The following is a 14,919-nucleotide window of genomic DNA, read 5'->3' as shown; positions in this document are numbered from 1 at the left end:
AAGACCTATTTTACGCGTTTTTTCTTCAGTGAAGCTTTCCCTGTGCATCATTGGATCTTGGCTGTTCCAGATTATTATTTTACCGTGAACTGCAGTTGATCCAATAATTTTAATCACAAAAATGAAGATTTATTAAACATAATTGAGGGTGTACATATATTTAATGTCTTATCCCATAAGATCGCTGTTTCAGATAGTTTGATAATTAGTGATTTATTGTCAACACCTACCTCAACGTATGAGCTACGTATGAACAAATTTGTTCTTGACGATTGAATGAATTGCGAATGATGTGTACGAGCATGTAATAATAAAGAGTGTTCCTGCCAGTTAGATAAAATTCTATATTAGCAAAAAATATTTTAAAAGGGAAGGGTTTAAGGGGGTAATTATTCCCTTATTATTAAAAAGTTATAATTTTTACTTCCCCTTTCAATAAAAATAGGGGGGGGGGTGTATTACTCCTATGAATCCTTAACAACTAACTACAAAAAAATTTGGGTGATTCCCGCTCTTTTACAAAGACCTTAGTTAAAGTGAATTTCTACATTCAATGCAAAATGTCCTTTTACAATTCAATAGTTTGATCATACCCCTGAATTTAGATATTTTAACATCTTCAACCTAATCCCTAAAATACATAAAAAAGGAATAGTTATTTTTCGCACAAAAAAATCAACTTTACAAAGTGTCTCAAAATTCAGCCATGTGCCTCATTTTCATGACGTCATATAGCTTATTTTTTAGACACTTTGTAAAGTTACAGAAAAACACTTGATTAATGTATAATAAATGTTTTAATTTCTACAATTTAAAAGATATCTATCGCATCGTATTTTATGATTTTTAGTTTGATATTCTTAGAAAATTGTCTGTAATACGATGTTGTATATTATTATTCAGAATAGCGGAGAACCGGTTATAATTCACCAGAGCTGAATCTTTAAATCATTTTAGTGGTGAGCCAGATCTGGGTGAGTCGAATTTCAGCCAATCACTGCGCGGCATTTCACAAAATGCTGTGCTCTCATTGGTGGAAAGTTGGCTCACCCCGATCTGGCTCACCACTAAAATGATTTAAAGATCCAGCTCAGATATTAATTGGTTTTCTAGACATATGGGAAATTTAATAATCGTTTTTTTTGCTGTTTTGAAAGAATTATCTAAAGACAAATAATAATGTCTTGTTGCTTAGCAAACATTTGTCATACTCATTCATACTCACACAATACGAAAATTCATTATGAATTAAAATTAGCTCTATCAATGCTTATACAATCCGGAAATAAATAAGGTTTCAAAGATTCCAGAAAGGCTGAGAAAATTAGACAATTGATTTGAATTCCCAATGAAGATAAAGAAAATTACCCCTTAACAAATCATTGGGGGAAATGGTAAGACACTGCTAGTTTGATCCAACCAATGAAGATATCAACCAAAAGTACCCAACGAATTAGATATCATGAACTTTTAAAACTTTGGATACCAGATTAAACATGTTTAAACATGTTAATCTTTTACTTTTTTAACAACAAATTTTTATGTGATCTAATTATCCGATTGATCTGATATTTGGTATATTGATTCCTGAGACAACAAAGTACAGTATTATAAGGGAAGCAACTCTATAAACAAGTCCTAAAAATGTAAGTATGTCCATAAACATTATCCAGATTTTAACAAATTTACTTAAATTTTGCTTCGACATTTTTATTCTGATTAATCAGTTTTGGCACTATACAAGTGTTAATGTCCGTTTGTCCTACCGTTTCAGTGCTTCGCTTTTATGGATGTTGTCATCCTTGTTTTTTTAGCAATATTACAAGGACTCCTAGTTCAGTAACACATTCTTCAATATTTTTGCTCTTTTCTCTTCATATTGTGAATTTTTTCTTTCATATTTAGAAGAAAGATAGCTTTTATGCAAGGAGGGATAGATAATACTAGGGATCTTAAGGGATAAGACAATGATTTATGTACACCACCCAATTATGATAAATAAAAATAACCCTGCTCTTGCTTAAAAGTAGAATTGCATATTTCTAGTTGGTACTAACCAATCAAGAGCTAACAAAAATTGAAATAGTTTAAATCCAACAAATAAGATAACGGGAGAATATGAAGAAGTTGGGTTACAAAAAGCTAACTCCATCCTAAACAAAAAAATTGTGGATCTTTAGCGCGACAAATCCCAAGAGAGCAAAAAATAGAAGAAGATGGGGGGGGGGGGTTGGCGGGGGGATAAGCCAAAAAATGAGAGAAAGTGCAGGGACGCAGGGAAATATAAGTGGAGATAAATAATTCTTCCCCAATTTCCTATAGAAGATTCTAAATATTCAGGGGAAGATTGGGTTGTAAATCAATTTATCAGCCATGCATTGTCCTGAGCTGGATCTTTAAATGTGATTGTGTAGCCGTTGTCGTTGCCACTGCCAGAGGTACAGCCACTAACCTAATAGTGATCTTTAAATCAACGCGTAGCTATTTCTAGGATAGCTGGTATTGCACTGCTGTAAAATCTTTTAAAAATCCATGTTTTATTGGCAGCACTGGCAGTGGCGACGGCTACGGCTACGATACGGCCACGGCTACGACAACGGATACGGCAACGGCAACGGCTACGCATTTAAAGATCCAGCTCTGAAAATAATGCAGGTAGGGAAGGGACATTGGACTGTAAATTACACATATAACCAAAGTATTAAAAACTTAAATATTCGCTATTTTGTTTAAAAACTTTGGGTACTTTTATTAAATCTTAATTAGTAAGTACAAACTAGAAACGTTCAAACTTTACCTCCAATAATTCTGCGATATTGTAATTGGGAATGTACATAAACATTTCATCCATTGTCGTGTCCCTTCAGATCCCTGAAAAAAAACTGAGATAATGTGAAATTAAAGAGAAGAGATGACTTTATATATATACACAGTACTTGGGGCGTTCACAGGTTTGGGGGAGTGCTAGGGGGGGGGGGTGTGAATATGGGGGGGATAAAGAGCAACTACGTTGTACAAACCAAACACCCACCCACACACACACACACACACACACATACACACACACACTAAAATAAACCTCTGTTGGTTGTCTCTATAGATGCAACTAGTATTTCATATATACCATCCATATTTTATATACACAGTGTTAACATTTCTTAAATTGTGACTTTTTAGACGTTTTACTACAAATGTTTTACTAAAATTAAAAAAAAAAAATGTTATTTTAATTTAACTAAAAGTATGTTCTTTACATTTTTATAGAATAAATATAGATTTCTTTTTATGCGAAGGCCAGCTGTTTATTATATTTTGTGATAAAAATGTAAATGTTGATTTTTGTAATATTGATTCCTAGGACAACAAGGCCCCTGTTAAGCGCTGTGTAAATATGTCTATTTAAGGCTACTGGGAGTATCTTTGCTATCTGAATTTTCAAAAGAGCAAAAAAAAGTTTAAAAATAATTTGACAATTTTGATTATTTTTATGACGTAGTTTGACATTATTAGTGAAAATCGACATACTTTTAGAACAATTTGTTATAGGAATTCATAGGGGGGGCATAACCCTTAGGGGATTGCGTCTTTCTTGATATATGATAAAAGAGAAGCTACTCTGTAAGTATAAATGTCCATCGATCTGTCTAAAGCTACGCTAAAGCAAAACTATTATTAGGAGAGAAAGCTGATATTATTTGAGAAGATTCCTGACGAAAACCAAACTGCATTACTTTTGTGTCACTTTTGATTCCTGTGACGTCATAAAATGATGAGATGAGAGGAGAAGTGGAAAAGAAACCCCCTAAAAAAGAGATGGAGAATATGACGCCAAAAGTGGTACAACAGTAATGCAGTTTGGTCTTCGTCAAGATTTCTTATATAAAAAGGCAACCATTTGGTCCGTCAGTCTGTAGTTGATGCCCTAATAGAAATTAATTTTCAAGTAAGTAATTTTACCCTGCTAGACCTATACCCTCGATATCCTAACCCTGCGGGGCTGTCCAGTACCCAATATAAAACCTAACCCAAACTAAGGTAAAAAAACAAACAAATGAAAAACTACATTCCCTCCCTTTTTTCAATTTATTTAAAAAAAGTAGGGGGGGGGGGGGAGTCAGGGGTCAACCAGAGTTGGATTTTTAAAAAACTTTTTGGCTCACTTCCTCACTAAAACTAGTAGTGAAAATCACGAACGAAGATAAGTGTTCCTAATGGTATTTTCTTATGTCAGGCTTATGTAAGCTTTTAGTTAAGTATCCCTATGAAGTTTCTAAGGTATTGTTAAGTTTTCCTAAATGTAGTAATGTTAAGTAAGACTTAGGGAAGCTTTAAGGTACCTTATGAAGTTTACTAGGGGTTCCTATTTTGTTCTTAGTTACATTAAGTTAGGTCAAGAAAAATCAGGTTTGATACACGAGTACCTTTTTGGTTATGTCTTAAAACAGCCAATTGTTTTTCTAACTAAAGATTTTTAAAAAATATTTCTATCTTTTTTAAGTTTTTGAGCACGGTTCCTTGTAAATTCTGCCACATACATCCTATCTGTGTTATACATAATAGCAATTAACCATCTAAGGCCTCTTTAAAGATATTTTTTATTTTCATAATTATAAAGAATGGTTACTTCAAAATATTTTTTATAGGGTGATTTTTTTAGTAGAAAATATGGTAAATTAACCTCCCCAATATATATAAAAAACACAAATCATATTCAAATATTGGAAATGGGCAGGTGTGCTAAACATTTGCAAATTATTTTTTTTCATTAAAATGAATGAACAACAAAATAGATGTAATTATTTGATTCTACATTTAAAGAGCTATAATTCAAATTTTATTACAATGAGTACACTTTTAGTTATTTATAATGTTTCTTTTTTTCTATTTATGTAGACGAAAAAAACTTTACTCTAATTAAGACTTATCTTTCATATTTTTTAATTTTATTTTTTAATTATTTAAAAAGGGTTACATAAAATTACTTAGGTATACTTAACATATAAAAGGTATCTTATCTAGTTAAGTCAGGTAGAAAGCAAGTACAAATTCTCATTCAATCCAGGGAGGGAGGGGTCATTGGGCTTTCTAAAATATTACATTAGTCCCCAAATTTGTATTATAACGTTTTCTTATTCAATAGCTTAATAACTTTTGGGACTTTTTTTCGAAATTTAATTGGTATGTTCATTAATCTTAATATCCAGCCGTTTCAACCACTAATTGTACAGTACAAGGACGTCCAAGCCTTTTTTATATGGGGGGGAGGTAGATCAAAATTCAAAAATTTTGCCTAGGCATCCCAAAATTCAATTTGGGCGGGGTATCAATTTATCTACTATTGTCTTATCCCTTTAGATCCCTGATTTCATCTACATTTAACTGATTGATATATTCATTTGTGTTCCTTCATATGCGCTAAAATCCGTATACTAAAGTAGCAGGATGTTTGTTTGTCTGTGTGTCTGTCTGTGTGTCTGTACCAAAGGATCTCGCTAAACGCTGAACCGATCGGGTTCTCCTTAATATGTAGATTCTAATGGTTTCTGGGAAGGTTTATGACTATTTTAGGAGAGGGTACAACCAACCTCCCAAGAGAAATGACAAAAAATCAAAATATTTAAAATATATGGGAGACTTCATTGTAACATAAAGAGAATTATCGTAAAATAAAGAAGTAATGTAGAGACTTTAACAAATAAAAACATCTAAAGTGCCACTAGAGGCCCCTAGGGGCGTAGCTGCTATTTTAGAAATAAAGTAAAAGTGAAGGTAAATACAATGGTCATAAAAAAAGAGATATAATCAAGGATGTTTAAAATATCTTGCTAGCTTCTGGAATGAATAGGTTTCTTTTCATGGAAGCTTCTTATATGCCATTAGTTATATTTAAAAAAAAGGAAACTTATTCTTGCTTTAAAAAACTTTTAAAGATACTAAAAACTGTTTTCATGCGTAGTTCTTAGTCCAGTCCTACACACACAGACAGACATACACCATATCTTTTGGCTACCCCTCTAAAGATATTAGATTTATATGAATTGCTTCAAAATGTTTTGTACAGGATGATTTTTAAAAGCGAGGCTTTTCTATAATTAGGGTCGGTCCGTCCAAGATAGATAGCTTTTATTCGTTAATTTAGGCATGTTAGAATTGTCCTATTAATTTCAAACTTTGCATGATGATTCCTGTAGTAGTTAGGTACGATTTAGAAAGCATTGCAACTCTATAATCATCACCAGAATGTCCGTACGTCCATTTTAAACATGTTGATTTTTCTACTTTTTTAACAACAATTTTTTATGTGATCTAATTATCCCTTTGATCTGCTTTTTGGTATATTGATTCCTGGGACAACAAAGAACAATATTATAAGCAAAGCAACTCTATCAAGTCCTTAAAATGTAAGTATGTCCATAAACATTATTCTGTATCAAGAAGTTTTTCAACAAATTTACTTACAATTTTGCTTCGACTCGTATACATTTATATTCTGATTATTCAGTTCTGACACTATACAAGTGTTAATGTTTGTGATTTTTTAAAATTAATTTCGTTATTGGTATAAGCTGGTAATAAATAGCCCATTGTCCCCTCTTTCTCTATTAAAATAAAACATGTGATGTTTTATTAGCAATTTTCTTAGCACAGTAAAAAATGTTTTCAGTGTTCTCTTTTCCCTAAATCAACACTTCATAATAGATAGGCGAAGCATTGCCGTAAAAAAATGTAATCAAAAATAAGTCATTTAAAGCTGTCATTCAAGATTTGAAGAAATAAAGGAACACCAATAAAGAAATTATCAAGTAAGAATTATTAAAAGGTATAATCTAGATACATACTCCCAAATTCAGCCAATAGGAATACAGGGGAGGATCAATCTACCATATATTGGTTAGAAAGTAAACAAAATTTGGTTAGAAAGAGCAATTATCCTTTGATATCATTCGCAAAATGAATCATCTATAAATAGTCTTTCATAGGATAAGCCTTTGCTTTGGTCATATGGTTAAAAAATTGCTTCCCTCGCATGATTTAAAGCATATATGACATAACATATATAAGAAGTCATCTTTAAATAGTTAACTTTCTTGAGATAAAGTTACCTCTTTGGATATTTCTTATTAAGTTTCACAACTTATTGGGCCCGATTTACCATCTAGATCTACTATATCTATTGGTTCATTATACTATACTTTTGTACTTTCTTGGTAGAATATTTTTTTAAAGGTTATTATTTAAAACAGATAACTGTTCTTTTAGCTAAAAAATCATAAAAATTATATAGCTTTCATTAGTTTTTAAGTAGTTTCTATTCAAGTCCTGTCTGTGTTATACTTAATAGCTACAACCCCTCTAAGCTTTAAAGTTGTTAGATTTATAAAGAAAGGTTAAAAAAACGTTTTGTAGAGAGTGATTTCTTAGCTTGGTAAAGGCACCATGTAAAATATAGGTAAAACACATGACATATAATCAAATATTAGAAATAGGCAAGTGTTGAACCTATGATACTTTTTTGTTAAAATGTATGAACATCTATATAGATGTTAAAATTAAAATCTACAAAGAGCCACATGTTAACAAATTTTATATGTTTATTACAAAGAGTAGCTTTTAGTTCTATATGATCTATTCTTATAGTTTGTTTTTCTATTATAGTAAAATTAAAAATAATCCACACAAAGTTTTGTTGAAAAAACATCAAATTGTCATCCTAAGAAAGAATTTTATTTCTTATTATTTTTAAAATTAGTTAAGGTACCTTTTTTTGATAAGATACCCTAGGATTTTTGATGGAGAAGTGGATCAAAAGGGATGATTCATATAAGGTAGGGGCATCGAAAATAGGGAGGGGATTAAGCTACCTTTACATAAATAGTTAGGGATTCCTAAACCTTTCTTTGCAAAGAAAGCAGGTAGAAATTAATAGGGAAGGGTGGTAGTGGGGGGGGGGGGGTTGATAAAGGTTACTTTCAAATTTATGTAAGCTTTTTTAGTACAACTTTAAGGTAGGCTTACATTAAAGTTAGCGATGCCTAAGGGTTCTTAATTCAAAAGAAAGCAGGTAGAGGTGGGAAGAGCTTTGACATCCAATGAATAGATATATAAGATCTAGATGGTCTATCTGGCACCAAATTCTGTCATACATATAGAGGTGTAAGACAAACCCTTTTGTTTATTTGTAACTGTATAAGTTTCATTTTGATAATTTCAGCAACAAAATGTTTAGATGATATAAATTTCTGAAATGCTTTTGATTATTTAGACGTATTTGTTTAAATTCAATAATTTGGGCAACAAAATTTTTAGATGATATATTTTTTCCTGATTCTTTAGCTTTAACCCTTAACAGTCGGGCCCCTTGCCGCACCTTAATCAGTCGGGGGGGGGGGGCGTTCAACGCCCCCCCATATTATCTCAGTTCGTATTAGAGCTAGAGGGCTAAATTTTTTTTGTACAAGTCCCCTGTGTTATGATAAATTTCCGACCTTAAGTAAGTCAAAGTTAATTTTCGCTTCCTTCACCCTTTTATTTAACAACCTTTGTTTTTAGGTCCTTTTTTACTTAAAAATTTCAAACGGCTGTAATTTTCTTATTTTTGAAGCTAGAAGAACAATTTTTTTTGCAGAAAATGTTTATCTTTATGTCAATTTTATATTTGAAATGTCAAATTATAAATTTCAGCGGCCGCAGCTGTACTTGGCAGCTGCCAGCCGCCGCAGTCGGCGGTCGGCGGGAAAACGGCGGTGGATCTTTATGAAATTTAATACGTTATGTAGACATGTAAGAAAAGCTTAAGTTTAAAATTTGAAGTCTCTAAGTCAAAAATTGAGGCCACAGGAGCCTTTTAAAGATTTCTGGAGACCTGGAGGATCAGGACCTGCAGGATCATACCTGGAACCTGAAATTGACTTGAACACCTGTATTTCATATAAGGATGTACTACTAGAGGATATTTTAGTATTTTGGCAAGATAAAATACTTTGTTTAAGTCAAAAAAATATTTTTGCTCTTTACCTGGATGACTCTGCCAGGTTTGCTGGCATCCTGTGCCCGCCAGGATTGAGATATTCAAAAAATTCCAACTCTCAGTTATGTGTCATACCCAAACTTAAAAAGTCACGCAGTTTGGGCTCTTTATCTTTCACACACAGAAAATGAGATAGAAAAAACCGGATGGGGGGGCGTTCAACGCCCCCCCCCCCCCAACCGTTAAGGGTTAAATACTCTAGGAAGTAGTCCAATAGCCAAAAACCTGCTAAAAAGCACTCCAATTACCATGGATGTTTCCCTTAGAGCAATAAGAAATTAACCCTTACAGATTGGGGGGGCTAAATTAGCCGCCCCCCTCTAGTTTTTTCAATGTCACTTGCCTTCATTACATCATGACTTTTTAAGTTTAGTAATTATACATTTTTATATAAGCCGGTGCTTTTATTAAGTAGTAGATGTAAAATTTTTTATAGAATTCAGTTATGCAATTTTTAAAATAATTAAGTTTTTTTTTTTAAAAATTAAGTCGATCTTAAGGTACCAAAACGCAACAAAAAAAAAGGAAGAAAATGGGCATTATGAACAAAAATAGTAAGATCTTTAATTTGACACCTTACTTTTTGAATTTTGTCAGGTAATTATTGAAAAAATTGATTTTCTTAAACCCACGAGAATAAAAACTTTGAACTTAATTTTATCATTACACAGGTATAAAAAATATGGGTTCATATATACCTTTAGAATCAGAAAAATATTACGAATATATAAGCAAAATTGAAAAAAAGTAAAAAAATAAAAAATGGCCTAATATATTATTTTGTACAAGCAACACTTTCTTCATCCCCTCTTTACCCCCTCATACCCCCTTCCCATTTTTATTCTCAAAATAAGAAATAAGATGGTTGCCTGTATAATATAACATAATATTTTTATATAATTCCTTTTATTGTAGTTTATATACTATAGTGTAAACTTTTTATTTCAATTTTGCTTAGAATGGATTTGTAATATTTTTCTCATTCTAACAGTATATATAACGCCTATTTCTTATGCCTGGGTAATGATAAAATTAAGTTCAAAGTTTTTATTCTTGTGGGTTTAAAAAAATCGATTTTTTCAATAATTACCTGTCAGAATTTAAAAAGTAAGGTGTCAAATTAAAGATTTTACCATTTTTGTTCATAATGGCCATTTTCTTTCTTTTTTTTGTTGCATTTTAGTACCTTAAAATTGACTTAATTTTTTTAAAAAAAACTTACATTACTTTAAAAATAAGAGGTCTACAAAAAAAACGATTGCATATCTGAATTCTATGGAAAAATTTACATCTACTACTTACTAAAAGCACCAGCTAGCTATAAAAATAAAAGTAAATACACCTTCTTTGGTGCCACCTAACCGACTTTGACCGAACGCCATGACCGACACAGACTAGATATCCTTATAAGATCAACTCTTGCCGACATATAATTACTAAACTTAAAAAGTCATGAAGTCACAACTCTCTATCTTACCTACAAAAAAATAGAGGGGGGGGGGGTTAATATGACCCCCCCCCCCTGATCTGTAAGGGTTAATAGATAATTATACTTCTTAATATGAGAGTGTTGACAAAAAGTTACTGCTGTATATCTTGAATAGGAGATGAGATAATCATATTCTCTACATTTTTGTCTTTGAAGGACAAACTGACCGATAGACAAACATTTGGATCTAAAAAGTAGCTTCACTACTAAAAATTATTTACCCCTTCATCAAATGTTGGTAAAGATTTTATTGTGAGGGTAATAAAAAAAATTCTTTTTTCAAAGCATTTTTAGGAAGATAAACAACCATCCCTCCACCCCCCCCTTCCCCACATATTTTGACGTCCTCACTTTTGTACAAAAATCTGCACAATTTTTAACCAATAATATGGCCGAATTATTGCTACATTGTTTTCCTATTGGCTGCATTAGAAAATGTGTATCTAAATGTCCTATATCTATTCAATTAAGGCAGGTTCCTAAAATCTAAAATTTTAAAAATAACAATAGTCCGTCCATTTGTATCTGATAGCTCATATTATTAATTTAGGCATATAAGAATTATCCTATCAATTTCAAATAATGTTTCCTGTAATAGTTAGATACGATTTAGCAACTCTATAATCGTTATCCAAATGCCCACATGTTCATTTTAAACATACTGATTTTTAAATTGACCCGGGATAAATGTCATGTTTCGAGTATAGAAAGAAAACTACCTGCAAATGAGGGCATTTTTAAAAAGTGTTTGTTTATTTAAATTCGTATGTAATATATATATATACTATACTCTACACTTACAACAAACACACCAAATCTTTAGACACACTTAAGTATTTCACCTCAACTTTATCTCACCTGTAAAATCTACAGGTGGGTATTGATAAATAAAGTGTAGTAAAAAAGAATGATCCCGAGGATAATTATTTCTTGTGATTCTTAACTTTAACCATATGAATTTAAGCCTGTTTTTCATATGGTGACGTTTAGACCTTCAAGAAAAATTACCTCATCCAATAGAGGGTCAGTATACAACCTTAACAATAATCTTGAGGTGGAGCTTTTGGTGATCTGCCCATTAAAGCATTCTACAGTTTTCATTTAACAGGCCACACTTATTTATCCCTCCTTAACAATTTTAAGTTCAGCTGTGTATCCATTATACACATTTTTATATTAAGGATTAGTACCTATTGACCTAATATTTATATCATGAATATTATATTTTACTTCTCGATGACGATTATTTTTCTTTCTGGAACTTACTGAAGGATTATTTTTTTTGTATAAATTGGACATATTTTGAGAAGATATTATGTTGAATTAGTATTGACCTAATTTAAATATACACTTTTTATGTTAAACGGCAAAATTTCTTTCTTTTTATTGCTTACTTCTGCTTTACAATGAACTTACACTTTTTATAAGAGAATATCTTGGATTAGTCCTTATTTAATATTGTTATAATAACTCTTATAATTCATATGTTAACTTTTTATGTATATAGTTAAGACAAATAAAGAATCAAATAATAATAATGATTTTTAAAACTTTTTTTATAAAAACTTTAATTATTTAGTTATCCTATTCATCTTGATCTTATATTTGAAATAATGATTCCTAAAAAATGTGTGTATGTCATTATCCTGCATTTAATCAATTTTACATTATAATTGTTTACAAATTTAGAGCTTCGCTTTTATTGATGTTGTCATTCTTGTTTAGCAACTCTCTAATAAGAAAGGAAAAATGCAAAGAGTACATCCAATAGACAAATTCATGCAAATAGATTGTTAATTTTTTTCTGTTGTAGTAAAGTTAAATTTAATCTACAATATGTTTTGTTAAAAAAATGTATCAAATTGTCTAGCTAAGAAAGAATTTCATTCATTATTATTTAAATAAAATAAGGAAAGCCTTATTTTTTCTTAGGGTATCCTATCTTTTACAGAAAAGATAGGAAGAGTTTTTATAAATCAGCTAAACAAATGTTATCTTTAAAGTATTAAAAACAAGATTAAGGGAGAAAAGAAATAAAATGCTATCTTTAAAGTAGCAAAAACTAGATTAAGATTAATGGGAAAAAAGGAAAAAAAACGTAAGATACAAATGTACAGCCTCAATCATGATAACTTTTAAACCCAAAATGAAGAACACTAAGGGGGGGGAGGTGGGGGGAGGATTGGCCTAGTGAGTGTTAACACAAAATTAAGGTACACTTATTGGGGGGAATCGGTTGAAAAGGGTAGATATAAACAATTGGGGGGAAAAGAGAAGCAGTAAGTAAAGTAAAAGAGAGAGGGGAAAAATACATTGGTGGTGCAGCCTTATAATGTCATGAGGAAAACTAATAAGAGTTAAGACAACATCTTTTCCAATATCATTTTTAAGCATATTTTCATTTAATGTTGAAATTAAAATGAAGATAAAAGATAAAATAAATTGTTTTCAAATCAATCAGAACCTTTTCTATTAAAAGCAATTGAACCAAAATGGCTTTCTCAAATATTAAATTTCCCATAAATGTTTCAGATGGACAGACATAAATTTATATTATATAGTAACTTTGCTAATAAAAATCTTTTAAATCCACGATATTAGTAGAAAAAGGTTTAAAATATTTTTTTAACAATTTAATATCAAAATTTTATAACAAAAGTTAATTAATCTTCTTTAAATTCTTTTAGTTTGGAAAGAGGTGCAACAACAATATGATTTAGCACAGCAAAAATGGCCAGGCCTACTGATTTTGTCCATTCTTAAATTCCCTTGATTCCCCTCTTTTACTTTTTTCTCTTTGCCTTTATGAACTTTTAATCATACAAAGAGTTCAGTTCTACAATTCTATTCTTACAAATAATGCAAAGAGAACTGTAATTTATTTATGAAATACTTTTTTTTAAATCCACGTTATTTTACATAAACAAATACATAAAGGATAAGTTAAGAAAGATTTTAAAATATTCCTATTTTTTATTGCAAGTTGATGTAATAAGGAAGGTTTAGTACAGGCTTATGTACACTTGTTTATGAGAGGTTTATGTAAGGCTAAAGTATGCCTATCAAAATCTTTACTTAAGCTTGACATTACTAAATTTAAGGGTAGCCTATCTCCCCCAAACTAAAGTAAAGCTTAAGATACCCTTATTTTTAAAGGGTTCCTAATAAACCGTTTGTGATTAGCTCTAGTGAGGCTCGCTAGATATTTTTGTGAAAAATTCTCCAAAATTGCATAAAAAATCTACAAAAATTAAATAAAATCATAAAAGGGTTATTAACATAAGAATGTGTTTAGTTTTTGTAGATTTTTTCATGCAATTTTGGAGGATTTCTCACAAAATTTTTTAGCGAGCCTCACTAATTTTAGTGAGGCAGTGAGCCAAAAAGTTTTTTAAAGAATCCACCTCTGCCTACCTTGTGAAAAATCACCACGCCACTAACAAAAAAAAGATTACTGTAATGAATATATAAAATTGGCTTCTCTAATAAAATCGAAACAATATTCTGTACAGTTTAACTTCCAAATTAAGAAATCTTAGAATTACCATAAAATATATTAATCATTTCTATTTCAATATTGCTAATCAATTTTAAGTTTTTAACTAGTTATTATTTCTTATTTATATTTCTTTTTATATCTTTTTTTAAGGATTTAAAGAGCTTAGAACTTTGTACGAAACAAGAACGACTATAAACAATAATATCAAAGATAATTTATTTTCAAAAGGTCTAAAGTTATACTGGTCATACTGCTACCCAAAGTTTAATAAACACTTTCTCTCATTCGTAATTGACTGGATTAAATTTTTTTGAAAATTTTGATGAATAGATAAAAACTAGTAGTGCCTAAATTTTGAACAATTATTTTCAATCTACAAAAAGGGGTAGTTTTGTTTATCATGATTGGGCGAATGTAAATCAAGTAGGTTGTGCTAAAATTTCGTAAAGGTGTGAGTTTTAAGGCTTAAAAACAGTAGTAGAACAATAAAATTTATGTTAACTTTAATATATATTTTTGTTGTCTATAGTTCTTTTCAATTAGGAATACACATATTTAGTGAATATTATCGTTCTACTACTGTTTTTAAGCCTTAAAACTCACACTTTTACGGAATTTTAGCCCAACCTACCCCCCCCCCCCTTATCGTTCATTGAGTTAGATAGTGGCTGCACTCTGATAAGAAAAATGTGTATGTTATTTCCGCATTATGCCAGAATAACGGATATGTTTTTATATATATTTTAATCTGCTATTAAAATATAAGATACTAGCGGCTACGCCCCTAGAGGCCTCTAGGGGCACTTGAGTAGGGGGGAGTCGAATTTGATAACCTATTTTCTTATTTTAGATTTTAAAAGAAAAAGTAAAAAAAATTGTGGGGGGTGGTACCCTCCCCCAAAA

The sequence above is a fragment of the Acartia tonsa genome, chromosome 14, assembly GCF_053477335.1.
Source record: "Acartia tonsa isolate MP-2025a chromosome 14, ASM5347733v1, whole genome shotgun sequence".
Classification (NCBI taxonomy): Eukaryota; Metazoa; Arthropoda; class Copepoda; order Calanoida; family Acartiidae; genus Acartia; species Acartia tonsa.
Note: the sequence above shows the minus strand (reverse complement) of the source record.